We start from the raw sequence: 27838 nt of genomic DNA on the forward strand, positions 1-27838 counted from the left end.
CATTGGATGGCCTATTGACATCAGCATCTGTTGAGTGATACTCTGGAATCTATGGTCCTGTTGCATGCGGCATCCGTTTCTGAACGGATCTCTTCTCTGTTCTTCGAGCATTGACGCTTTCCCCTTTTCCTTAGATGTTTCCTGCGCATTGCTTCATGTTATTTTCTATCTTACAGTTTACGCAAAGGAAAAGAGTAATGATAATAAAGATTGACATGAAAGCTTTAAGCTCTTATGAATGCATAATCATGACACCCATAACTAACTGACTCTTCGAAAAACACAAAACTTTCCTTCTTGAATACTTTGGTGTACAATCATTAATTTCTTTTAAGGCGCGTGCCCAATTTTGGTTTACGGACAGCTTTCCTTGAATACTGCGCCGAGGAAAATTTGCGATGGGTGATTTCTGTGACTCGCATCGCAGCATCGCGGATCTCGTCGTCAAGACGTGTCATCGCAGAAATTCATTATCGCATTTCTCGCAGATCATAGATCGCAGATCGCGCTTAGTCATTCAATCATTGTGTGCTGCTTACGCGATGTTGCGATATGCGACGTCGCATATCGGCCCTCGGAGATTTCTTAAGATTTTTCTTTTAAGAGCGCTTCATAATGTATGCGATGCGATGAATTTCGTGTCGCTTATTCGCAGTTTATTATGCTCATAAGAAAACGTTTCATTCTCTTCTCGCGATGCGATACAACTTTTAAGGAGTTGAAATACAAAAAAATTCATAAAATGTTTTTTGGATTTTGTATTAAGGGTCCCCATTTGCTTGGTGTTATTGCTAATACCAAACAAAGAGGGGGGTTGTTGGTGGCCACAACAATGGCGATTCAATGGGAAGAACCAGTTATCTCTACTTTTCTATTGAATTTTAACTTCCAAAGCAGAAAAATTTTCATAAGTCTAAATTTTGTTATGGACAGATAGTGTACATTATGCCTTATCCTATCAATGATATTTTGTTTCAACTTTTTCCTATTACAATTGTTTGCTTCCTCAGGCTTAGTCCTTGCATTTACATTAGCCATTACTTGGTCTTTTAAAGATAAAATAAGGTCTTCTCTGTGTGTTGGCTTTTAAAATATGCTCATTTGTTGTAGGTAGAGCCTCTGTTGCCAGCAGGTGTCCATAGCCTCGACAGGGTTACCTGTTACCCAGCAATGATCCTTTATCCTGCTTAAGGCTATTTACAACCTTTCAGAGAAAAACCCATTTTGACACTTTTTTCCTTTTTTATTCTCTAAAGAACAATGTCTTGGTTTGGTGGCAAAATTATGACAGAGTCATTCACTTGATTTACGCTTTTGCTGAACAAGATGGCTCGTGATGAGACCCCTTGTCTTTTGATTGCAACAATCTTGAGTCGTTTCCCTGTTTTGGTGGACAATATTGGCAAAGTCAACAAGTTATAATATCTGTGATCATGATAAGCCGGCTCGTGATGAGACCTTTTATTCTTTGAGATATAGCATTTTCTCTGGTTGTTCCTCTGAATGCTGCGATTTTCTTTAGCAGGGAGGAAGTCATTGTTTTTCCTTAAGAAAGCTCTGGACGACAATAATAGAGTTTGAAAACAGTAGTTTTATAGAGAATATTTATTTTTTTATTGATACCTTTCATTGTATTAACATAAAAAAATTTCTTCGCTAAAGGTTGCTTTCATCAAATTTTTTGAAGTTGAAACTACTATCATATCTAGGCTAAAGTTAACTCTATCTGTCAATAATAAAGATCAGATTTTTTGAAAATTTTACTACCTGTACAAGCGAAAAAAAAATCAAAATATGATAGAGAATTGGTGTCTTTTTCGTGAGCCCCTGTAGTAACCATCTACAACTGGTTTTATTACGGAAAAAGAAAAAGAAAAACTAAAACTATCCTACAGAATAGAAGAGTAATCTTCTATGGAAAATATATTTTAAGGATTTGTCCATTAACAGGAAAAGAATCCCTTCTACTTGCTAAATCCTGCAACACAAACGTTGATGGGCCTATGACTTCTACAATCTGAAAAGGACCAAGCCACATCTTCTGAAATTTTATATGTTTGCCCTTTTCTTCATGAGCCTTATCCCATTTTAAAACTAAATCTCCCATCTAAAATTTTTTCTGGTCATTATGCTCGAGTCAAAAGAGGATTTTATTAGCGATTGGTGATGAGCATGGGTTTTCTTAGCTTGTTCTCGTTGTTCTTCTAATTTAATTATTTCCATTTGTCTTAGTTGTATGGAGGAAGTAGATACTTCATCGATGTATTGTACTAAAGACAAAGAGGGGATGACTAAGTGAGTTGGAAGAACCACTTCTTTCCCATAAACTAAATTAAAGGGAGAAGTGCCAATTGAAGCTTTCTTCGTAATTCTATCTGCCCATAAAGCATTTACCAAAGCTTTGTGCCAATTCTTTTGTTTCTGGTCAACTGTTCTTTTAATAATCCTGATTAGGTTTTTATTTGTTGACTCAGCAAATCCATTACCTTGCAGATAGTAGTTGGCAGAATATTTCAGTTTGAACCCTCTTTTAAGTGCAAACTCAATCATTGCATTCCCAGAAAAGTATGAGGCATTATCAAACATTAAAGCCGTTGCCAATCCAAACCTATTGATTATAAATTGATCTATGAATTCAATGATGTTTTCAGAATTAGATGTCTTGAGAGGAACTCCTTCTACCCATTTAGTAAAATAATCTGTTGCAGTGAGGATGTATCTATGTTGCTTAGAAGAGTGAGGTTATGTCCAAGCCCCACTGACTGAATGGTTGCTCGATGTTTACCGGCCGTAGTGGCATGGAAGGTTTCTTTTGTCTCCCTGCAGTAGTTTGGCAAACTTGACATTTCCTCACGTAACTGTGTGAGTCTTTGAACAGTGTGGGCCAATAATATCCTGCACGTAAGATTTTATGTGCAGTAGCGTATCCAGCATAGTGTCCGCCTACTGGCCCATTGTGGAGTTCCTGCAAAACCTTTTCGGCTTCAGTTTTCTCAAGACACCTAAGAAGAACAGAATCGTAATTCTTTTTAAACAGAACATCATTTATGAGCTGATATTGTTTAGCTTTCAATCTCAGAGCTCTTTTCTTGGTGTGATCCAGGTGTGATGGAGCATACCCGTTCTTAAGATAATAAATGGTGTCAGCATATAATGATTCTCCATCGTTTAGGCTTACCTCATACATTTGTCCCTCTTCAGATGAATTTTTAGGAATTTACGATGCTCCAGCCAACATTTTGCAGAAGCCTTGACCTCTCACAATGCTTGCTGGTTTGATCTCAAGGTCGTATTCTTGTAAAGCGGTGATCCAATTTGCTCTTTTTTCACCCACATCCTTCTGTATTAGAATATTTCTTACCGCTGGAAACGGTACTATGAACTTAATATGGGTTTTAAGTAAGAAAGGTCTGAAATATTTGACCGCTTTGAAAACAACATATGCCTGTTTCTCCACGTCTGAATAGTTGAGTTCAGCACCTTGTAAATTCGAGCTAAAAAATGCGATTGGAGCTTCCGCATTCTCTTGATTTGCTTGAGTTAGAATCACAACATATGATTTCTCTGAGGCAAATGTGTATAAGATAAAATATTCTGAAAAATTAGGGGTTGCTAAAGATGGAGCGTTAATGATAGCTTGTTTGATCAGGTTGAATGCCTCATGCTCATCTTGACCCCATTTAAAAATTGAATTCTTTTTAATCATGGTTTGCAAAGGAGGAAAAATTCGTGAAAAATATAGGACAAATCTCTTCACGAAATTGATTTGACCAAAGAAAGATTGCATGGCTTTTTTGTTATGAGGTAGGGATATTTTAGAAATTTCTTTGATTCTGTCAGGCTCAATGTGAATACCAGATTTTGACACTATGAATCCTAGAATTTTTCCTTCACTTAATGCGAAAAAAGATTTCTTTGGGTTAGGTGAAATCCCATACCTTAAACATCGTTGAACGATTTGTTTCAAGTCTTTGAGATGGTCACTTCGCTACTTGGAATACACTGTTATAACATCCAAATAACTTACTACAGATTTATTGACTAAACCCTTGAATGCGATGTCCATGGCTCCCTGAAATGTAGCGCCGGCATTGATCAAACCAAATGGCATCTTCCGATATGCGTATGTGCCCCATTTGGTTCGAAATGTGGTTTTTAACTGATCATCGGGATGTACCAGCACCTGACTGTATCCTGAAAATCCATCCAAAAAAGACAATAGTTCTGAGCCTGCTACTGCCTGTAATATCTGCTCCATAGGTGGGAGGGGAAAATTGTCTTTTTGACAGGTTTTGTCGAGATTCCGATTCGACGCAAATTCTAATATCTCCGTTTTTCTTTCTAACGGGTACCATATTGGAGACCCATTTGGAATGTATGACGGGGAAAATTATTCTGGCTTTTAATAACTTATTTAGCTAAGTTTTTATCTGATTTTCTAAATTGGGGTGGATTTTTCTAAGTTTCTGTTGGACAGGTTTTTCGTTGTCAATCATAGGGATAGTATGTTGAATGATAGAAGTGTCGTATGTCTTCAGCTCATCGTAATTCAAGGCAAAAACATTTTTTTATTGTCTTAAAAGACGAATATACGCTAGTTTTTCTTCAGGGGCTAGGTCGTGGCCTAGATTAACGTTTTGTGGTTTATCATCGGTTCCTAGGTTTACTAATTCGTAGTTCAGAGTTGAACTATAGAGCTTCGAATTGGTAGACCTTTTAAACCAACTTTTCAAATCGTATAAGTCTTCCAACTTAACCACTGATTTAGGTATAGCATTATCAGTGCTATCTTGTTGTATTTGTCGATCGCGATGGTCTTCGCCAATTATTTGATTGGAGTAAAATCCTTCAGAAGTGAGGAAATTTACAATATCAGGATTGTCATTGAATACTCTCCAATTTGTGATGTTGTAAGGGATGGACAGTGTAAATATTAATTCTATTGAGAATCTATCCGGACTAAAATCTTCAGAGGGAATAAGTCTAGAGGCTACGTTAGCTAAAAGGTTTGCGCTCACATTTTGGAGTCTTGGGATTGACAAAATATTGAATGCTATAAAATGCTCAGTCAAATCTTGTACTAAAGATTGATAGTGTTTCAAATGACCTGATAGACAATGTATGGTGTTACGTACCTGTTTGACGACAATCTCAGAGTCTTCGAAGACTTGAAGATACTTGACGTTCAGCCCAATTGCTTTGTATAGGCCTTGCACCAAGGCCTCATATTCCGTTGTATTGTTTGTGCAATCGAATTCAAGTCTGCACGTAAGCATGGTCTTATTTTCTTCTGGACTAATCAGAACGCATCCTGCTCCTGCTCCTTCGTTAGATTTAGAGACATCAAAATATAATTTCCAAAACAAAGATGTATTTACAGGTTTATCTACAAAATTAACACACTTTGTATTATCAGTTTGGGAAAAATTTTCGACTTGGGACAAAACTGAATTTTCTAAGTAAGGTGATGTATGAGCATTGAAATTGCCGAGGAAAGAATCTACCGAGTAATTGCCTATGATACTGCTGTTATATGCTATTGCTTCATTTTCTCCCTCCAACTCCGTCACTATGTACTTCTCGTGTAACTCTCGTTCATCCTTTATTTGATTTGGTTTACCGTTGTAGGGTAACCACATGTGGGACCAGTCGGTTGAGAAGTAACCATGGAGTTTTTCGAACCAATCCCTGCTAAGAATCAAACCATAGAATTCTGGGATATTAGTTACTAGAATGTCAATAACCTGACATACCTTCGGGTTAGACGATAATCTTATGGTCACTTGATTAAGTTCACCAATCACTTCGACTTGAGATCGATCAAGCTGAACTATGTGCACTGCGGATTTTTGTTGTTGAACATTCAACTTGGCACATATTGATCTGGGTAAAATATTCGTCGAAGCAGCAGAATCTACCAAACAATTGTGCACATTTTTATTGAAAATTTCATAAGTGAGAAGAAAAGGGGGAGTGTTAGACCTTGATCTTCCTCCAATCAAGGCGATGTCACTTGGATCCATCTTATTGATCGTGTTGGTTGGAGGTCTTCCCATGTGGTGGGAAGCTACAGCTGTAGGCAAAGATGTAGTAGGCACCGCATGTAATTCTTTCATCATTATCTTCTGTTGATGTTTCAATTTTCTCAATTCATAAAGAGTGATATTAGCCCTAGTCTTTTTCATGTCATCAATAATATTTTATTCCATTTCATCCGACACTATCAGTGTTCTTGATGGAGGTGTTTTATCTGGTTGGACTGGGCTAGATGGAGTCGCTTTAGTAGTCGTTTTCTTTGTTGCGACATTATCTTTTGCTGCAGGGCTTGCGCCCTTCTGCTTAGGGGTAGTTTGGGGAGGATCAAGTTGATTTTTGCTTCGTGTGCTAACCGGAAATGCTTCTTCATATTCTTCTTGTGGGAGGATGAAATCCCACATTCCTTGTAGTTCCAAAACTTCTTCGTCATCAGTCTGCCCTTCAGTGGTACTCTCTTCTTCTTCCTCTTCTTCGGATTCGACATTTGAGATAGCGTTGGGTGGTTTCACATCCATTGAAGGGCCTCTTTTAAAAGCTCTGTAGGGCTTTTTTGAAGAAGCTTCTGCTACTTGTTTTCTTATGTCAATCATCTCATTGGACATGGTGTTTAACACTTTTTGCAATCCTTCCAAATCGAAAGGATCTTTCGTTTGTTTCTTCTTGGGGTCTTCCTTGAAGGTGACTTTTTTAGATTTACGTTCCTCTATCACAGATCTCTTTTCCAGGGCTACTACACATTTCTCTACTGCTACTGCCTCTGTCAGGTTTTCAACTAAGGTTGTTTTATTTGCCCTATCCACGAAGATTGCTAAGTTTGATGGTAAGGCCATAGTATACCATTCACATCGTACTTCTTCGCTGGGTTGGGAAGCAGTGGGAATTGTGTTGAGGATTTTATTGAACAGTAAATTGAAATCTTTGATGGGTTCTCTAGCCTCGGCTTTAAGATTGGATAGGTCATTGATTAACGTTGTCGTTGATATGTCATCACCAAACTTGGTAAGGAATTGACTTTGAAAAATGTCCCAACTTGTGATAGACCCGGAAGGTAATGAAAAGTACCATGACCCAGCTGTTCCTTGCATTGCATAGGGAAAAAGCCGAACAATAGCATCCTCGTTTGTAACTCCGTTGAGATTGACAAAAAGCATGAAATTGTTAATGTGCTCTTCAGCTAGCATGCCTTCTTCTGGATTGAATTTGGGTAGCCATTTCTCAGGATGGGCTAGTATTTGGCTCACGGGTGGAGGCATTAAAACTGCCCCAGGATTGTTCCATGGAGACTAGGCCATCGTTGAGCTGCTAGTAAATGAAATTGCAGAGGATGATCCCTGAGGCTGGGAAGATGAAGATATTATGATCTTAGATGATTGAAGAAGAGGGGTTGTGGAGGATGGATGAGTGGTTTGGAATGAAGATGTGGGTGGCTGACTTCGCGGTGAGGGAGTTGAAATGGACGATTTAGATGAAAGAGTCTCACTATCAGACTCTGGTGGTGTTTTCCTTGCTCTTTTCCTGGAGGGGAGAGGCAATTCAGTTGTTGGATGCCAAATTTTTCACTCTTTAATCTGGTCAGGGGATGAGCAGGATTGTACTGCGAAGTCACACTGCTTTGAGATTTATCAGACCTCTGTGTAAAAATAGAAAATCCCTGGAGTTTGTGAATCAGAGTTTGAACTTCAAGGGATTCAATGGTAGATTGGTATGAAATATTAGGGTATGTACCAGTGGTTAATACTCGAGCGACTTCCGATTCTGGATTTAAACGTACTGGGGAAGTCGGGGGAGTTGATGAGGGCGATTTACTCTCAAAATGGTATTTACATTTTGATTTAGGTGCCATTCATAGTTTGGGCCCTCCTTCTAGCGCCAAATATGTTGAGGCCCTAAAAATCGGGTCGACAACAAGGGGGATACCCACCCGGTCCGGACCTTGGTTGGCAGCTCCTTATCCGTTTGGTATAGCGGGTCCGACTGGGGATAATGGGACCAGTTTCCCAATTTAAGGGTGTGTGTGTGTGTAGAGTTGGATGATGTTGATCTAAGAGTACTTAAAGCTAATTTAATTCAAAATTCTATACTAACTCTATGCTATTGTAATCCGATGACAAACAACACATCTAATCTATGCTAACCCGGGGTGAATTTCTTCTATTATGCGATCTAGAGAGATTTCAAACAATAACTGGTAATAAAGATCATTCAACTATCATAAGAATAGAAATCAATTAAGATAAACCACTTTGAATAAAAAGTTAGGCAAAACAGTTGTGAACAGCATATCGCATAATAAGTTATTCATATATCAAACATAAATAAATGACTCCACCGTACAAAAGTGCCAAATGGTAACTCATACATTCATGCAGTAACATATAAACAACTAAAAACTATATATCACTTTAAGAATATAAACAGAAACAGTCAAGTGATAAAAGTACCATTTATGACTGGTTCCACTCATAAGCTTCAGGCAACAATGATTTATCTCCCCTTGCTCTAACATCTACTAAGGGTACAGAAGTGCAACATCAGTAGCAGATATCAAATGCAAACATTAATAAACCTTGATCCATCCATTCATCAAAACCCCCTCCGAGGGTGAAAAAGTGCATGTTCTGAGGACAAGTTTTTTGACAAATTTCTGGACCCTTCTCTAAATGCATGAGAAGGGTTTAAATACTGCTAACCAATTAACTTAATTACATCAATTTAGGATACGGTTTTAAATGACCGCCCTTCTTCTAAAGCAAAACTATTTCTAAAAATTGAATCTAATTCCTAACCATTTCTGTATTTTCTCCTTAGTGCCGCAAGCATGCAACATTCGCCTAGGAAGAGTCCGCTGGTCGCCTCCTGCTTTCATTTGAGCTATGAAAATAGAAATAACAAGCACTGGCACCACTTTCTGGTAAACTAGAAGATATTTTCGAGAATCTTCCTCTGGCTGGGTGTATTCACTGCGTGTATACTTGGTAATAACCCAAATTTCTTTCAAACTGATTATGATTTTGCTATTTTGGTTTCCAGCCTTGCAAATGACTGAATAAGTTAGGTACTTTGCTTTCTGAACAATTTTCTGCATCGAAAACTGCCTCCGTTCTTTGTTCTAGGCTTTTTTGGTGCGTTTTCCTCCTTTAGCGCCTTTTTCTTTTTGCTTTACCCAGCATAAGCTTCAGGATTTTTGTAAACATGCTGCTTTTGTGCGCTTTTGACTCTAGGCGTTGGATGGCCTATTGACATCAGCATCTGTTGAGTGATACTCTGGAATCTGTGGTCCTGTTGCATGTGGCATCCGTTTCTGAAGGGATCTCTTCTCTGTTCTTCGAGCATTGACGCTTTCCCCTTTTCCTTAGATGTTTCCTGCACATTGCTTCATGTTATTTTCTTTCTTACAGTTTATGCAAAGGAAAAGAGTAATGATAATGAAGATTGACATGAAATCTTTAAGCTCTTATGAATGCATAATCATGACACCCATAACTAACTGACTCTTCGAAAAACACAAACCTGTCCTTCTTGAATACTTTGGCGTACAATCATTAATTTCTTTTAAGCCGCGCATCCAATTTTGTTTTACGGACAACTTTCCTTGAATACTGTGCCAAGGAAAATTTGCGATGGGTGATTTCTGCGACTCGCATCGCAGCATCGCGGATCGCGTCGTCAAGATGTGTCATCGCAGAAATTCATGATTGCATTTCTCGCAGATCGCATTTCTCACAGATTGCAGATCGCGGTTAGTCATTCAATCATTGTGCACTGCTTACACGATGTTGCGATATGCGATGTCACATATCGGCCGTCGGAGATTTCTTAAGATTTTTCTTTTAAGAGCGCTTCATAATGTATGCGATGCGATGAATTTCATGTCGCTTCTTCACAGTTTATTATGCTCATAAGAAAACATTTCATTCTCTTCTCGCGATGCGATATAGCTTTTAAGGAGTTGAAATACAAAATTTTTCATAAAATGTTTTTTGGATTTTTTATTAAGGGTCCCCATTTGCTTGGTGTTATTGCTAATACCAAACAAAGAGGGGGGTTTTTGGTGGCCACAACAGGATAGTATGCCCTGTATGGCGTGCTAAGAACTAGTGGTTCCAGTGCTGCAATCCATTCCTTTAAAAATAATAACTCTGAAATTCTTCCTAATCTACTTCAAACTGTACCTAGTAATAATTCTTTATTCAACCTTGAGATTATTTGCATTTTCCTACCTACCTACCCTATCAACTGCAATCTCCATTTGTAGCTCAAGGAGCATAAAACTTCCAATGAAGTCAATCGTTGATCTGAAGTGACACTTGAATCTCTTGGCTGTGCTTGAAGCAAAAATAAATATAATACTAAAGTAACCAAGGTAGCATGAGATATATCTGACCTTCATAATGGAAATATAGGTGGAAATCTAGACTATACAACCCTTCCACATAGCCAGCTATACGATCAAAAAACACACGGTTAGTTTGATGTTTCTTGTGATATTATGCAGCGTTGGACAACTCACCAACACTTTGATCATCTACATAAGGCTTCAGCTGTGTGCTCTCAAACTTCTCCTCGAATTTATTTTCAAAAATAATGTATTCCTCCTCAATCTCAAAAGAGAAAGGAAGCAACACCCTCTCTTTGTATTCTGTCATAGAAATCTTTTGAAAAGTATGATCATGATCAAGAAGACTATATGATTGAATTTGACCTTGTAAAACTTCAATGTCTTTCTCAATGTTCTTAGCAATTTCATCCAAAAATTTCATCTTATCTTCTGCGTTGCACAAAAATGATTTTAGATAAGAAGACAAGGACAAGCAAAAATTTTCATCTATTTCTTCATTAATATGATCATCATTCCATTGTTTGGAACCTTGAATTGAAGGAGAGTTTTCCATCAACTCTGTTCTGCCTATCCATTCCTCCAAAAGCATAAGCCAAAAGTCTACAAATGACATAATAGATTTGACAGGAAAGCTTTCAATCCACTGTTTACATTTCCCTTGAAACGAATCATAGAACAAGATAATGCAAACATCCTCATTTTTTACTCTAATAAGTTCGCTAAAATCACATAAATCTAATATATGCTTCAAAGTTAAACTCAAATCTTCTCCATTGAATTTTGGACCATTCCTTAAAAAATATATATAATTGGGAAAATGATTTGGGAAACCATGAATTTATGAAAACTTTATACATGCATACCTTGAAACAAGAATGGAAGCATGTGAGTTCTCCGTAAGTTTAGTAGAATCACCATAAATCTATGAAATTTGAATTCTTCAACAATGGAGTTGCCAAGGTAGTTCTGTAGCCTCGAAAATATTCCTGAGGTCCTGCTACCTTCAGAATTTTAGCTTCTTGATTTCGGGAATGAGTAATCTTCAAACTCCTCACAGATGCACCAAAATGTTATCACCAAAATAGGACGTTGATAGGCTACTGATCAGACTACCTCAATGTAACTATTTCAAACCAATCTTTTAGCTGAGGATTCACCTCCTCAGTCTGAGAGGGCTCTCTCAAGGGTTAATGATATAAGTTATAGATATATGGCTAACTCCGCGGTTTGTGGTTTTGTATGTTTATACGTTGAAAGATGAAGGCTTGCGACCATTGGGCTATGGAGTCAACAAGTTAATAGATTCAGAGGTGAAGTTTCTAGACATTTAAGCTGAGGCAAATGGGATTTTCAAACAATGATAATTCACTCAAGAAAATAGGTCAACAAAGTAATTCCATTACTAAATGAAGTCAGAGCATAAGGTTATGAATTCTGAGTAAGAGTAATGAAACTTACTGTTAGTAGTTTAAACATAGTTTACTCACAAAATGCAGAAATACACTGTCATCTAATTTCTAAAGAAAGTCAGAGAAGATGGTTGTGAATTTTGAGTAATAGCGATGAGATATACTACTAAAAACAACAATTCCATTACTAAAGGAAGTCAGAGCATGTGGTTATGAATTCTGAGTAATAGTAATGAAACTTACTGTTAGTAGTTCAAAGATAGTTTACTCACAAACTGTAGAAAGACACAGTCATCTCATTTCTAAAGGAACCCAGAGCACATGGCTGTGAATTTTGAGTAATATAAATAAGATCTACTGCAAATGATTCAAAGTTTCATATAAATTAAGAAAGCATTAACCCCATGAGAACTCAGATCTGTTCAGGAAAACCTTCTCTTCATTATTGATTTTAGTTCATAGCATAAAGTAGTAGCTGGGCCAAAAACTCTTCAACCTCTTCCTAATTCCACCTCTTGATTCATATATAGCTTTTACAATAATTATTCCCTCATCCTTCATCAAGAGAATTCGAATTTCTATAATTGACACCTATTCTAACCATAAAACAGAGTATTAAATATAATTGACAGTTAACTGACTGTCTTAGAGTCCTAATACAATTAGGAGTACAACTCCTTATTATGATTAAAAAACCTTATCTAGGAATTAAGCATTATTTTTGACACCTATAACTCCATGAATTTGAATTTGATGATGTCCCTAACCCTCTTGCTAACCTTCAATAAATTCTCCTTTATCTGTCCTGAAAACTAGGAAAATGTTCCCTGCAGTGTAGCCTTGGTCTCCAATGGTGTTCCTCGAATCTCCTGCTGGAAAAATTATTCCCTCTAATCATATAACATATGTTGAATTATCCATAGGACCCTTCTCTTCCACTTGTGCATAAATTGAACTCCTTGAAGTTGCATGAAAATAGTCAATTTGGATGTGCTACGAAATAAACTATTTTTTTGTAGCGCAAAACTTTGTCCTTGCATATACCTTTTGTTCTTTGAGTTTTTCCTTTACTTCCGCTTCAAACCTTCTCAAATGACCTCCTCACATTCTCAAGTAGCATCATTCTCCAAAAACAACGCCTTCTTTCCTTTGAAGATTGATCAAAAAGAACAAAACTGCACCTACAACAAAGAAAGCCTTGTATCTCCCAACTGGTAACATTTATGAAAAAATTGAGATAGGCTATTGTAGCTGGCGATTTTATGAAGTGAAACCTCCTTCAGAATTCCAAAATACCTTTGCATGTGGCCAGAAACGGATCTTGAAAAAGACTGCTATACCCAGAAAACAGAGTTCCTCTCAGCAGTTTCGTAGTGCAAGTTTAAACCATCAATTTCTCCCACCTCATACTAAATTTGAAGAAATTGAAAGAGGTTTTTGTAGTTAAATATGTTAGGAAGAAGAAACTATTTCATTTTTCCAAAATATGCTTTCCGTTTCTCAAGAAACTCCTTGGATGTTAACTACTTAAAATAGAAAACAAATGTTTTTTCTTTTTTCCTGCTGAAAAAGGCTGTTTCAGTCATTTCGTAGCGCAAAACGGGATTTTTACACTGTCTGCACTACAGAAACATGGATTTGTAGCTAATTTCATTTTTTTTCAAAATGACTTGAGATATGACTTCTAAACACAAGGTGAGACTTCTAAGACATGGAATAATGTTGTCAAACTTTGTTTGGAAATGAATTATGACCTTGAAGACTTCTAGCCCTATAACCTAACCCTTTAAGCATGGAATGACCTAGAAACACTTTAACACCATAACTAGAAGAAGGGTTTGTAAATGAGAATGACACTACTGAGACTCTAATCCTGTCACTTATTCCTTTAAGCATGTGATGACTCAAAACATATTATAAGACCATGACCAGAAACAAGGCAAACTTTCCAAAGTTCATTTTTTTTAGGGTGATAACAAGAGGAAAACTCGATAAAATTCTTCTTCTAGATCTTCAATTGATAAGCACAAATACCATGACATAGATCCTTTACTATAGTATCCTCTCAATAACCTTGTCACCGACCTTGATGTTCTACCTCTTCCTTTCTTTACCTTTCCTCCTAGGGAAACTCTATCTCTAGCTCTTATACTGCACCTTCAAAAGTTCCCTAGAGAACCTCAGTCTCTAGGTCTTCTAGAGAGAACCTCATTCTCTACTTTGATCACTTATTAGAGTCTCTCTCTTACTACCCCAGAAGAATTTCACTGGTTTAACTTTGCACTGCCCAAAACAATATGTTGCCCAAACTTCGCACTTCCCTGAAGAATCTGCTACCTAGACTTCACACTGCCAAGAAGAATCTACTACCTAGACTTCACACTTCCCAGAAGAATCTTCGCTATATCGAGAAGATGTTGTACTGAAAGAATCTTTGTTCTTCTCTTATTCTGCTCCTTCTTCACTCTCCTTTTAGCCCTATTTCTTCTGCATTCTCTTCACACTTTTCCACTGAATTCTTCTCTAAATCTTGTGTCTCCAAATGAGGTCGAGAAGGGCTATTTATACCCTTCTTCGATACCCTTTAGGCCGACTCGATAGTTGGATTTTATACCGACTTCATCTTGCAGTGTCTTCATGGATTTTAAGCCGACTTGAAGGCGTTTGGTGACGGATACTTTACATAGAAAATATTGACCTATTATAAAGTGTAACATGACTTCATTTACATGACAATGAATCTTTTATGTATAGATGAATAAACCCTAAAGACTCTCAATGGGAGTCTTGATTCAAAAACAAAATCCCTTGCTCATCAAACCCATGAAGCAAGTGAATATAATAATTTCATTTTTCTTATTTCTTTACATAAAGTCATAATTACATGTCGTTATGAATACTAGACCTAGTTACACCTTTCAATACTTGTTAAATTTCAAAATATTCAATTTGAATGTACACATTTTCTTGGTTTATTCTAGTGCATCGGTGAACATCATGCCATTATCTATTGCCAAGAAGATCAATGCTAATTTGGAAAAGGCAAATGTGCAAATTATTCAGCTGGATAGGACTCATGTCCAAGCAATTGGTTAACTCAGAGATGTCATCATCCACTTATCATATGATGGACGTGTCCACCAATGTATCAACATAGTGAATATGGACATTTCAGAAAAATACAAAGTGTTGTTGAGCAGAGACTGGTCTAACAGGCTACAAGGGTACGTTTCCAAAGACTTGTCACACTTATGGTTTCTGTAAAAGGGAAGAAATAATCAGATCCAGGTAAAATCAGAGAGATATATAAAGCACAATGTCACTCTCTTGAATGGTCATAATGAACCAATGCCTTTCGCAGAATTACTTTTCGACAATTACTTTCTTGAAACTCAATTGGGGTGTTATATTACCTAACCATCCCTAGCTCCACCACACACACAGTTTTATTTCCTTCCTTGTCCAACTGGTGATAATGAACTTCGTACAATTAGTAGTGGTAGTAAGAGAACTAGTATAGTTCACAGTCCCTTTATATATGATGTTTGTATTATGTACTTCAATGGTTCCAAATCATAGGAGGGATCTGGAGATGGTTGCATTTTAATATACCCGTTGTAGAGAAATAATTTGATCTCTAGCCCTTGGAATTTGAGTGCACGAACAACATGAAAGAGTACAAATTACTCATATTGGGCTTGAAAAGGGCCATTGACCTCAACGTTTCCATCTTGAAAAGTGGTAGGTGACTTAGAAATTATGGTGTGACATGTAGATAATACCATACACTATGTGTCACCTCATCTTAAAAGTTATCAACAAGAGGTATGAAATCTTAGCTCACATTTCCAAGCTTTTAATATTATTTCTATTCCAAGAATGCGTAATGTAGTTGTGAATGCATTAGCAAATGCTGCTACTAGGATGTCACCATTGAGGGATGTTTTTTATATTGAAATTATTTATAAACCTTCCATTCCAGATAATATCACTAATTTACACATTTTTTATGACGACCAACAGATAATGTGTTTTATGGTGAAATCTGATGTATTCAAAGGCGCAAGAATCGATGAGCACAAGCACAAGAAGGAAGTGCAGGATATATCCAATGCAAGTAAAGGAAACCTCATCCCTAGGGGTGTGGTATCATTGGAAAATTTGTATGATCCTTGTAACCGCTTTCATGGAATTCTAAATGCCAAGACCCACATTTCTACAATGTTGCATGATCACATCAACATGGGAACTGATAAGGATCTGAAAAGTGTGAATCTCAGTACTTACTGCACACAATAAGAGAGGAAAGCCTTCATCCACTTACTCAAGCGGTAGCATAATGTCTTCATGTGGATGTATGATGAACTCAAGACATATGACATGCGAAAAGTCTAGTATGTGATATCAATTAAGGAAGGGTCCAAGCCATTCAAATAGAAGTTGTGGAAATTACATCCAATGCTTGAGCCTCTCATATAGAAAGAGTTGAGAAAATTGTTGGATGCTCAGATCATATACATAGTACATCACTTGACATGGGTGTCAAATTTGGTTCTTGTGAGGAAGAAGTCAAGGGAGATCCACTTGTGTGTAGATTCCTACAATCTCAATATTCCTTGGACAAAGACAACTACCCCATGTCATCCATGAAGAAAATAATGCAAATAGTACCAGGCTCTGAAATGTTTTCTCTATTAGAAAAATATTCTGGATATAATGAGGTTCTAGTTGCAAATCCTGATAAACTAAAGACAACATTCAGAATGAAGTGGGGCATGTTCACGCTCTGATGAATGTCATTTTGGCTAATAAACATTGGTGCAACATTCCAACGTGCTATGGAAATTTCCTTCCAAAAAATCATTGGACAGAGCATGGTGGTCTATCTTGATCATGTAACAATATTCTCCAAATAGAGGTCAAACCACCTACTCCACTTGAGGAATATTTTTTAGCAATGTTGCAAGTACAAAATATCCTTGAATCCTAAGAAAAACTTATTTGTAGTGTTTGAGGGTAATCTCTTTGGCCACATCATTTCTAAGAGTGGGATTAAGGTAGACTCGAATAGAGTAAGGATAATCACGCAAATTCCATTCCCAGTGAATAAGAAAGTCATGGAGTCTTTATTGGGGAAAATAAACTTCCTCCACAAGTTCATCTCCAACTATGCCCAGGTTGTCAAACCAATATAGGAGATGGTGAAGAAGGATGCAATCTACAAATGGGATAAAAGGGAAAATGATGCATTTTCCTGTATTGAACATGCTATGGTAGAAGCAATCACATTATATAGCTTGGACTTCGCTAAAGGCTTCTTGCTTGACACTTTTCTTATGATACCTCTCATGCTATTGTACTCACTGAAAAGCATGAATTGAACAATGAATGACCTATCTCCTTCATGAGTGTAAGTTTTCAAGGACCAAAGCTTAACTAACCCACTATGGAGAAAAAGGCTTATGCAGTGTATAAGGCTGTAAATCACTTTAGGCCCTATCTGTTGAATAACCATTTTTTTTATCTTTGTTCCACTCCCATCATTCAGGTCACTGCTTGTTCAACACGAGTTGGTTGAAATGAGAGTGAACTGGATCACTGGGTTACAAGAGTATGATCTAGAAATCAAACTATTTCACACAATTAAGGGTCATGGTATTTTCTAGCTAGCATCAAAAGTACTAAATACCGAAGAGGAAGAAGAAGAGCTTGCAGGATGGGAGCAAGTGATTGACATGTATAATGTGTTGGCATTATGATACAAGTGTTTTCCTTGATGGCAACTCTGTTAGGCCCCTATACTACTAGTGTAACCCCTTATTGTTATTAGTACAACCCCCTTATTATATTGTTGTGCCCATGTAGTCCCCATGTTGTTATTAGTGTGCCCCATAGAAGCCCACTATTGTTATTATTGTTCCCTTACATTATTATTGTTACGTCAACTTTGATTATATTATGACCCCTTAGACTCCTATATATAGAAAGGAGGTCTTGTCATTTGTATCATCCAAGAATTGTTCATTTGTGTAATGTAAAGGAGGTTGCCCCGTCAAAGAGGCTGAATTCTAAGGCGTTCATCTATCTTTTCTATCATTTTGTGAGCTAGTTTCATAACATTTGGTATCAGAGCTTTGGATTCTAGGGTTTTGTTGATCCAAACAGGTCATCGTGGAATTTTCGCTATAACGTTTTCACAATGAAGTTTTAGAAGCTAAAAAAAACCCCATTTTAGAAGAAATCGCTATGAACGTTGTGTCCAAATTTCAGATCTTGTCTCGCTATATTTTCAGAGATAGGATCAGAGGAAGTTATAGTTTCTGGAAGCTCCAAAATTTCATCTAAAATAGGTAATCATGGAATTTTTGCTATAATCTTTATGCTATGAAGGTTCAGACTCTAAAATTAAAACCCATTTGAACCAAAATCGTGGTGAAGCTTCGGTTCGAATTTTAGATCTTGTCTCAAAATATTTTCAGAGATATAATCTAAGACATTTAGGGTTTCTGTAGGCTCTCGAATTACATCCTAAATAGGTGGGCTTGGGAAAATCGTCATAACTTTCTTTGTGAGCATCAAATTGTTAGATGATCAAAAACTAAAATATTATCATAGATTATAAAGTAGGAATAAAATAATTATTAATTTAAGATATTAAATTAATAATTATTATTCTAGAATGTTTAATTATTTAATGGAGACATTTAGAATTAGTATATTGTTGTAACAATATATGACTCTCCAAAAGTGTTGTATCTTAGGCTCTATTTTAGGAGATTTGTTAGCTAGTTGTTTTGAATAGCATTTATTGTAAATGGACACTTTTTATTTAATAAGTGATCCATAATTAGAGGTAGTCAGGAAATGGAGCTTATAAATAGCTCATTGCAAGAGTGTTTTGTTGTTCAAGTGTAAACTCTTGCAAAATCAAATATGTAATTGTTCTTTTTTATTAATAAGATTATGTGTCTGAGGACACTTCTTCCATTATTATGGTATCATAGCTCCACTAATGCTGCAGTGGATGTGAGGAGGATATTCTAGCGGTACAAATTTTTTGAAAACTCCATTGAATTGCTTAGTTGAATAAAAAAAGGAGAATTAGTGAAAATAATGAAGTGTTGCTGCATCAAAGAAACTTCCATCCCTCCCTTTGCTACTTGTTCTTCTTCAGATAACACTTTTCACCAGTAATTTTACCCCTAGCAGGATCTGTAAGGATGAATTCAGCTCCAAAAGCTCATAGTAAGACCTGGTATTGCGTTGTCTATGAAACCTGTAAGAAAACTGCGTGAAAGTTCAAATGGTTTGGGAACAAAAACTGGTGTGCCAAAGAACATGAGTCTGAAGCATTTTGGACCAGATTTAGGTGCGTGAACCCTGGCTTAACCTCTTGAATGTAGCAAAGCAAGATGTGACTCATCCACGTTGAGGTGACCATGTAGTACATATGTTCGGAGAGCTGGATATAAATGGTTTCGTCCATATGCATTTGAGTTACTATGGTATTATTTTCAAATTGATTTAATTCATTATATTTAAGTTGGTTGTGTATGGAGATCTATTTGCAGTTGAGCTATTGAGTTGATATGGTATTTTGTGTTGGTAAGTCGATATTGAAACACAATTTCTACGTAAGAGTGCCAATTGTGCTAAGTTTGGATGGTTCGTTCAGGAGGTCGATCTAGACATACAAGATTAAGTTTTACGCATTGTATGGAACACAACAACCCGTGTTGGGCATGAAATAAATGTGTGGATGTAGCAAGTGTTGAAGCTTGTTGAAGTTTGAATAAAACTTATTAGGCGACGAGATCTTAACAATTAAACATGTTGTTATTTTAATATGTAATATAGTTTTGTGTAGTGGTTATCTATAGAATCATCGCAATATATGAAGCCTACCCATAAGAATCCTGCCAACAAGAAGCCAGCGTGAGACGGCCTGCCAACAAGAAACTAGCATGAGCCTACCTGCCAGCGAGAAGCCAACAAGAAGCCAACGTGGATTGATAAAAGCATGCGCCATAAATTATTTTAAATGGTCAAAGGATATGGTTGTTAAAAGGCATGATGTATGCTTTAAAGTTCACCTAAAATTAACCTTTTTTAATGGGAGTTTTAAAATATAATAAAGTTTTTTTTTGTAATGGAGAAATAAGGTGGATCATAAAAGTTTTTTTTGTAATGGAGAAATAAGGAATATTGTATCTTGGAGAGATCTGGTGATTTTTTAATTTTGGGAATTTATTGTTTTTGGAGTAATAAGGTGATTTGTAAATTTTTGGAGTAATAAGGGGATTTCAATTGTAATTCTTTGAAGGGATAAGTGTAACTCAAAGTAATTTTACTTTAACGGGGGGTAACCTTTTTTACGAAGCTTTTGCAAGAGCATCATTATAAAAGTCAAATTTTGAAAGTTACCTTGTAATTTTTGAGAAATTAACTAGAGCCAACTGCAAAGCTCAGTCATTCTTTCTCTTGCTTCAACGACTATACGAGGGTCAAGGCCAAGCCCCAATAAATCTTCTGTCAATGATGAAATTTATGTCCATATAGAAAATGCTACATATGCGTGGTCTGTTTTGAAAAATTTTAAAGACCTCTTTGATACTCATCCTGAATCAAAGAAATTTGATCTACAATTAAAATTATTGCAACAAAAATTGATTGAAGTAGGTGATGTTCTTGAATATATATCAAGACTTAAGAATATTAGGCAGGAAATCATTAATGTTGGTTTTCTAGCAATAAATGATAGTTTTATGGTAACAGTTGTAATTGTCAGACTTCCTTCTTCCTACACGCATTTTTTGGACACTCTACAATTAACTGGGAAATTAGCGAAACTAAAGTTTGATGAGCTCTTTGAAATGTTGACCCAACATGATAAAACCTTTGGGAAGAAGAAGAAAGTTGGTGAAGATGTTTTTTTCACAGAGTCCAACACTAGTAAGTCATCAACAAACAGTTCTCGAGGAAGAGGAAGAGGGAATTTCAATGAGAATAAAGCAACACATAATGTACAAAGTCGAGGACGAATCCAAAGCAGAGGAAACAACTTTAACAAAGGAAACAGTTGAGGAAGGAGTAATTTTAAAGGTAGAGGAAACAACCAAGGAAGAGGAAATTTTCAAGGACAAGGAAATAATAATCAAGGTAGAGGAAAATCTCAACATCGAAGTCAAAGCAAAGGCAGAGGACAATCTTTAGGAAGAGGAAGAGACTTAATTCAAATTGTGTGTCAAAGATGTAACAAAATTGGACATTATTCTAAAGATTTTTGAACTTCTCTTAATAAAATTCCTAACTTTAAGCAGCACTCAACGCAATTTGCAAATGATCAAGACGATGATAACTCAAAATATGTTTTTACTTCCTCACTAGCATAACAACTTTCATCCCATCTTAGAAGTGATTATGAAGATTCCTGGATCTTGGATTCCGGGGCAGCTCAACACATGACTTGTCGATGTGATGTTTTTTGGAATTTTTAAGATTTCCAACTTAATTCTATTTTTCTTACAAATGATACAAAACATACTCCTTATGGAAAAGGAGCAGTTAAAGTTTTTCTCCCTAGCATTGGAGAGAAAATGATTTCCAATGTATGGTATGTACCAACTTTTAAGAAAAATTTGCTCTCTTTAGTCATGATTCGACAAGCAGGACATCAGGTGATTATGGAAGATGGTTTAGTCAAGATTAATTTAGTCAAAAAGATCTTGAAAACTGTCATGATAGGTTATGAAGATGGAAAACTATTACGGATGAAAGGGACAATTGTTCCAAGGCATTCTGATTTTACAGGAGCAGTGACTACAAGTATTTCACCTGTAAGACTATGGCATGTAAGGTATGGACATTTAAATTTTGAGAGTCTTTCTCAATTGCAGAAACAAGGAATGGTTAAAGGACTTCCCACTTTCAAAAAGGAAAATGCAAAATGTGAAGCTTTCATTTATGGCAAACAAAGTCGAGAATGTTTTCAAGCAAGTTCATGGCGTGCAAATAGATGGCTACAACTAGTTCACAGTGATGTTTGTGTACCACTACAAACTTAATTTGGTGGTTGCAAATATTTCTTACTATTCATTGATGATTTCAGCAGAATGAATTGGCTTTACTTCTTGAAGAACAAGTCAGAAGAATTTGAGAAGTTTAAAATTTTTCATCAACTTGTTGAAAATGAAGTCAAGGAAAAGATAGGTACTCTCAGGACAGATAATGGGGGAGAATTCACTTCAAATGAATTCAAAACTTATTGCAGTGAAAATGGCATAAGACGACATCTTACTAATGTTTACACTCCACAGAAAAATGGAGTAGTTGAATGAATGAATCACACCTTGTTAGGAATTGCGAGATTCATGTTAACTTTCAAGAGGTTAAGTCCAACTTATTGGGTAGAAGCAATGCACACAACTATCTACTTAATAAATAGATCTCCAACTGCTTCTTTAGATGGAATCACATCTTATGAAGCTTGGTTTGGTTTCAAACCTCGAGTTAAAAATCTTAGAGTTTTTGGATCGGTATGTTATGCTTTAGTTCCTAAATAAAAATTAACTAAGCTTGACTCAAGAAGTTTAAAATGCACAATGATTGGCTATTCTGATGAGAATAAAGGGTACCATATTCTGACCAATGGAAAATTTAGTGTAAGCAGGGATGTAATCTTTGATGAAACAGAAGTAAGAGTGCTGAAGAAATCGAAAGTCTTCTTCAAAATTTAGAAACTAAGGGAAGTAAAAGAAAATGAAAAATGCAAAGTCAAACCAACCTCACCAAATTGGTATGAACTTGATTTTCCTTCCTCTGAAGATGAGTCATCCAGTCCATCTACTTCAACAACATCGTCTGGGTCTTCTAGCAGTTCATATGCATCTCCAAGCAACAACAACTCTTTTGACAGAGATTCTCCAGACTCTTCACCTGAATGAAGAACATTAGTTTATACTAATCCTCTTTACAATGATGGAGACTTTTCATCATCGCAAACAAGTGAGCACCAACTACCGAAATGGGCAGTTCAACTTTTCAAAGATGTAAAGCTTGATGATCAGAATAAAACGGGCACCAGAAGGGCACATAGAAGTGAAGGCAATTTTTCCTTGATAACAAATGATTTTAATGAACCTTCCACATACAAAGAAGCAGTAAAACATAAAGAATGGAAACAGGCTATGGTTGAAGAATATCAAGCAATAACTGATAACAACACTTGGAAACTTGTTGATTTTCCATCAAATGTTAAACCCATAGGATGCAAATGGGTTTATAGGATTAAGTATAATAAAAATGGAGAACTTGAAAAGTATAAAGCATGACTTTTCACAAAAGGTTTTGCGCAGCAGGAAGGCATTGATTATGAGGAAGCTTTTACTCCTACAGCTAAATGGAACACCATCTAATTAACACTTGCATTGGTTGCTCAGAAAGGATGGAAAGTTCATCAAATGGATGTGAAAAGTGGTTTTCTCAATGGGGATTTACAAGAAGAGGTGTATATGACACAACCACTAGGTTTTGAAATTGAAGGACAAGAACATAAAGTCGGCAAATTGATGAAGGCTTTATATGGATTAAAACAAGCTCCCCAAGCTTGGTATGCAAAGATGGATGAATACCTTAAGAAAGTTAGTTTTCAATGAAGTGAATCTGATGATACTTTGTATGGACGACAACAGGGAAAATATCTGGTCATTCTTGTTATGTATGTAGATGATTTGATCATTACTGGAAATCATGATGATCATACTGCACTGGTGAAAAAGGAGTTACATGCAGGTTTTAAGATGACAGATTTAGGATTACTTCACTACTATCTTAGAGTTGAAGTCTTCCAACGTCCACATCATATTTTCATTTCTCAAAGTAAGTATGCCGCAAAAGTTCTTCAATGATTTGGAATGTAGGATTGCAAGCCCGTTGTTACCCCCATGGAGCAAAACTTGAAACTTTCAAAATTTGAAGGGCGGGAAAAGTTGGACAGTACAACTTATAGAGAGTTGATTGGCAGCTTGATTTATTTGACAAACACTCACCCTAATATATCTTATGCAATCAATATTCTTTCATTTTTATGCAGGAACCATGAGAAAACCACTAGAATGCAGCCAAAAGAGTTCTTCGATATATCCAAGGAACAAAAGGTTTTGGTCTTCTTTACACAATGACTAAAATTTTTGTACTTGGTGGATATTCCGATGCCAACTTTGATAGAATTATTGATGATCGAGCATCAACATCAGCTTATTTAGTGAACATGGGGTCAGTAGCAGTATCTTGGAGTTGTAAGAAACAAGCTACAGTGGCCACTTCTCTAGCAGAAGCAGAGTACATTTCAGCATGGGAAGAAACATGTGAAATTGTTTGGTTGCGCAGAATTTTGTAGGGCTTGGACATTTCTCAGGTAGAAGCTACATCATTATTCATTGATAGATAGTCAGCCATCAAACTTGCCAAGAGCCTAGTTTTTCATTCAAAGACAAAGCATGTGGACACCAAGTATCATCATATCAGATCTCTCATTGCTGAAGATGTCCTCAAGCAGTTTATTGTCCTTATGAACATTAGATCTCCGACATTTTCATGAAACTTCTTGGCAGAATAAAATTTACTAAGTTCAGGGATGAATTTGGTATTTGTTGTAATGTATCTTTGGATCACAGGGGTGAATGTTAGATGGTCCAAAAATAAAATATTATCATAGATTATAATGTAGGAATAAAATAATTATTAATTTAAGATATTAAATTAATAACTATTATTCTAGAATGTTTAATTATTGAATGGAGACATTTAGAATTATTATATTGTTGTAACAAGATATGACTCTCCAAAAGTGTCGTATCTAACTCTATTTTAGGATATTTGTTAGCTAGTTGTTTTGAATAACATTTATTCTAAATGGACACTTGTTATTTAATAAGTGATCCATAATTAGAAGTAGTTAGGACATGGACCTTATATATAGCTCATTGCAAGAGTGTTTGGTTGATTGGGTGTAAACTCTTGCAAAATCAAATATGTAATTGTTTTTTTTTATTAATAAAATTACGTGTCTGAGGACACTTCTGCCATTACAAATTGAAATTTCGTAAGAAGTTGTAGAATAATGATGGAGTGTAGTTTTCTGTGTATCAGTTTTAGGTCCTAAAGTTGAAACAATGACACGTGGCTCTTTGTACAAGTTTTCTCTACTCAACCAGTCTATAATGCAGTCATTGTGGGAGATTTGACATAATGCTTCCTTACATAATCCAATCTTGATCAGAATTTTGGGGTTAGAAATAAGACTCAGAGGACTACTATAGGACAAAATTTCAGAACTTGGAAATCTAAAATTACAGAGTTACAATCGTTTCAGATCGAGCTCCTAAAATCAAGAAAATGTGAGATGAGGAAGTTTGATGGTAAGGATCCGGTAAATTGGATAATATAGATGGAGCAATATTTTGATCTACATGGTGTACCACTGTTACAAAAGGTATGTATTGCATCTTCCTATTGAGAACCTGATCAATTTTTATGGTATAAAGGGATTGTTTCTCATAAATAACTTGTCACTTTGTCAATTTTCACAGAAGAAATGATAGCACATTATGAGGATATAAATAGTAACACCTTCTATAGCCAATTGATAAATCTCAAACAAAAGGGTTTAATGGCAGAGCACATTGAGGATTTCAAAAGATTGAATATAAGGGAAAGTGATATTCCAAAGAAGAAAATGATTGATGTCTTTATAGGGACTTTCAAGGATAACATTCAACATGAGGTTCGTCTTCGGGAACCTGATTCATTGGAGAAGGCATTCAGGTTGGCGAAAAGAATTGAAAGTGAAATTATGGAAACGAGGGATCAAACCACTCATGACTATAATTATGGAAGTGTTTTTTCTCCTATACTTCCACAACCTACAAGGTTTACACCAAAACAATTGGAAGAAAAAAGAGAAAAAGGGCTTTTTTACAGTTGTGATAGAAAATACACTAAAAGTCATAAGTGTGCCGAGAAGAAATTATTTTACATAGATTATGAAGAGGAGGAAGAAAAGGATCAAGAAACATCAAAAGAAGAGGATGTGTACCAGGAACCAATCCAGAGAAAGAAGAAATGAATCCGACCATATCATGTAAAGAATTGGAAATAATTACCACTCCTCAAACTCTCAAGATAGAAGGACATATCAGGAAGAAAATAGTTCAAGAAGTGAAAGATCACATCGAGAAAGAAGAAATTAATCCTAACATATCTTTTAATGCATTGGATGGAATTACCACTCCTCAAACTATCAATATAGAAGGACATACCAAGAGGAAAAGTGTTCAAGAAGTGAAAAATCACATCGAACATCAAGAAATGAATCCGACCATATCTTGTAAAGCATTGTCAAGAATTACCACTCCTCCAACTGTCAAGATAGAAGGACATATCAAGAAGAAAAAGGTTCGAGAAGTGAAATATCACATCGAGAAAGAAGAAATGAATCCAACAATATCTTTTAATGCATTGGATGGAATTACCACTCCTCAAACTATCAAGATAGAAGGACACATAAAGAAGAAAAATATTCAAAAAGTGAAAGATCACATCGAGAGTCAAGAAATGAATCTGACCATATCTTGTAAAGCATTGGAAGAAATTACCATTCCTCAAACTCTCAGGATAGAAGGACATGTCAAGAAGAAAAAGGTTCAAGCAGTGAAAGATCACATCCAGCATCAACAAGAAGTTCTCCAACTTTTAAAGGATAACACCACTTTGGAGTAGAATCGAATGAAACAATAGGTAGATCAACATCGCAGTGAAAAATGTTTTGATGCAAGTGATTGGGTTTTTTTATGGCTACATCTCAAGCAGGCTATTTATGAGAAGGAAATGTTGGCAATACTACATGCACTTAAGAAATGGCGACCTTACCCAATGGGAAGACACTTAAAGGTAAAAACAGATCATGATAGTCTTAAATACTTCTTAGAAAAAATATTATCTTTAGAAGAATAGAAAAATGGGTCACAAATATGTTGGGTTAGGACTTTGACATCATCTACAAAAAAGGGAAGAAAACTTTTGTTGCAGATGCACTCTCAAGAAAGAACGAGGATGTGGAAGCATTGTCTTGTGCTATTTATATTATCCAACCAGATTGGATAAATGAAGAAAGGGATGAATGAAAGAAGGGAAAAGAAGTGTGGCCACTCATTCAAAAGTTGCAGAATATCCCAATTCAAACGATATTGCTATAACTTGAAGAGCAAGGAAAAATCATATTGGAACCTGGAGCAGTCACATAAACAAGAACCTGATAGCTACTAAATCGATCAATTTTAGAGTATCTCATCAAGTGGAAGAACTTACTTGCTAAATATTCCATGCGGGAGGACAAGAATTTTATACATAAGCATTGAGAACTACTCAAGAATCGAGGACAACACTTTTTAAAGGAGAGGGGCATGTTAGGCCCCTATACTACTAGTGTAACCCGTTATTGTTATTAGTAAAACCCACTTATTATATTTTTGTGCCCATGTAGTCCCCATATTTTTATTATTGTGCCACATACAAGCCCACTATTGTTATTATTGTGCCCTTACATTATTATTGTTATATCGGCTTTGATTATATTATGACCCCTTAGACTCCTATATATAGAAAGGAGGTATTGTCATTTGTATAATCCAAGAATTGTTAATTTGTGTAATGTAAAGGAGGTTGCCCCCTCAAAGAGGCTAAATTCTAAGGCGTTCATCTATGTTTTCTATCTTTTTGTGAGCTAGTTTCATAACAAATGGGATAAAAGGGATAATGATGCATTTTCTTGTATCGAACATGCTATAGCAGAAGCACTCGCATTGTATAGCTCGGACTTCGCTAAAAGCTTCTTACTTGAAACTTTTTCTGATGATACATCTCCCGCTATTGTACTCACTCAAAAGCATGAATTGAACAATGAATGACCTATCTCCTTCATGAAGGCAAGTTTGCAAGGAGAAAAGCTTAACTACCCCACTATGGAGAAAAAGGCATATGCAGTCTATAAGGTGGT

This window comes from Pinus tabuliformis, chromosome 2_2, assembly GCF_031772625.1.
Source record: "Pinus tabuliformis cultivar Carrire ecotype Pingquan chromosome 2_2, CPIR1, whole genome shotgun sequence".
Lineage (NCBI taxonomy): Eukaryota > Viridiplantae > Streptophyta > Pinopsida > Pinales > Pinaceae > Pinus > Pinus tabuliformis.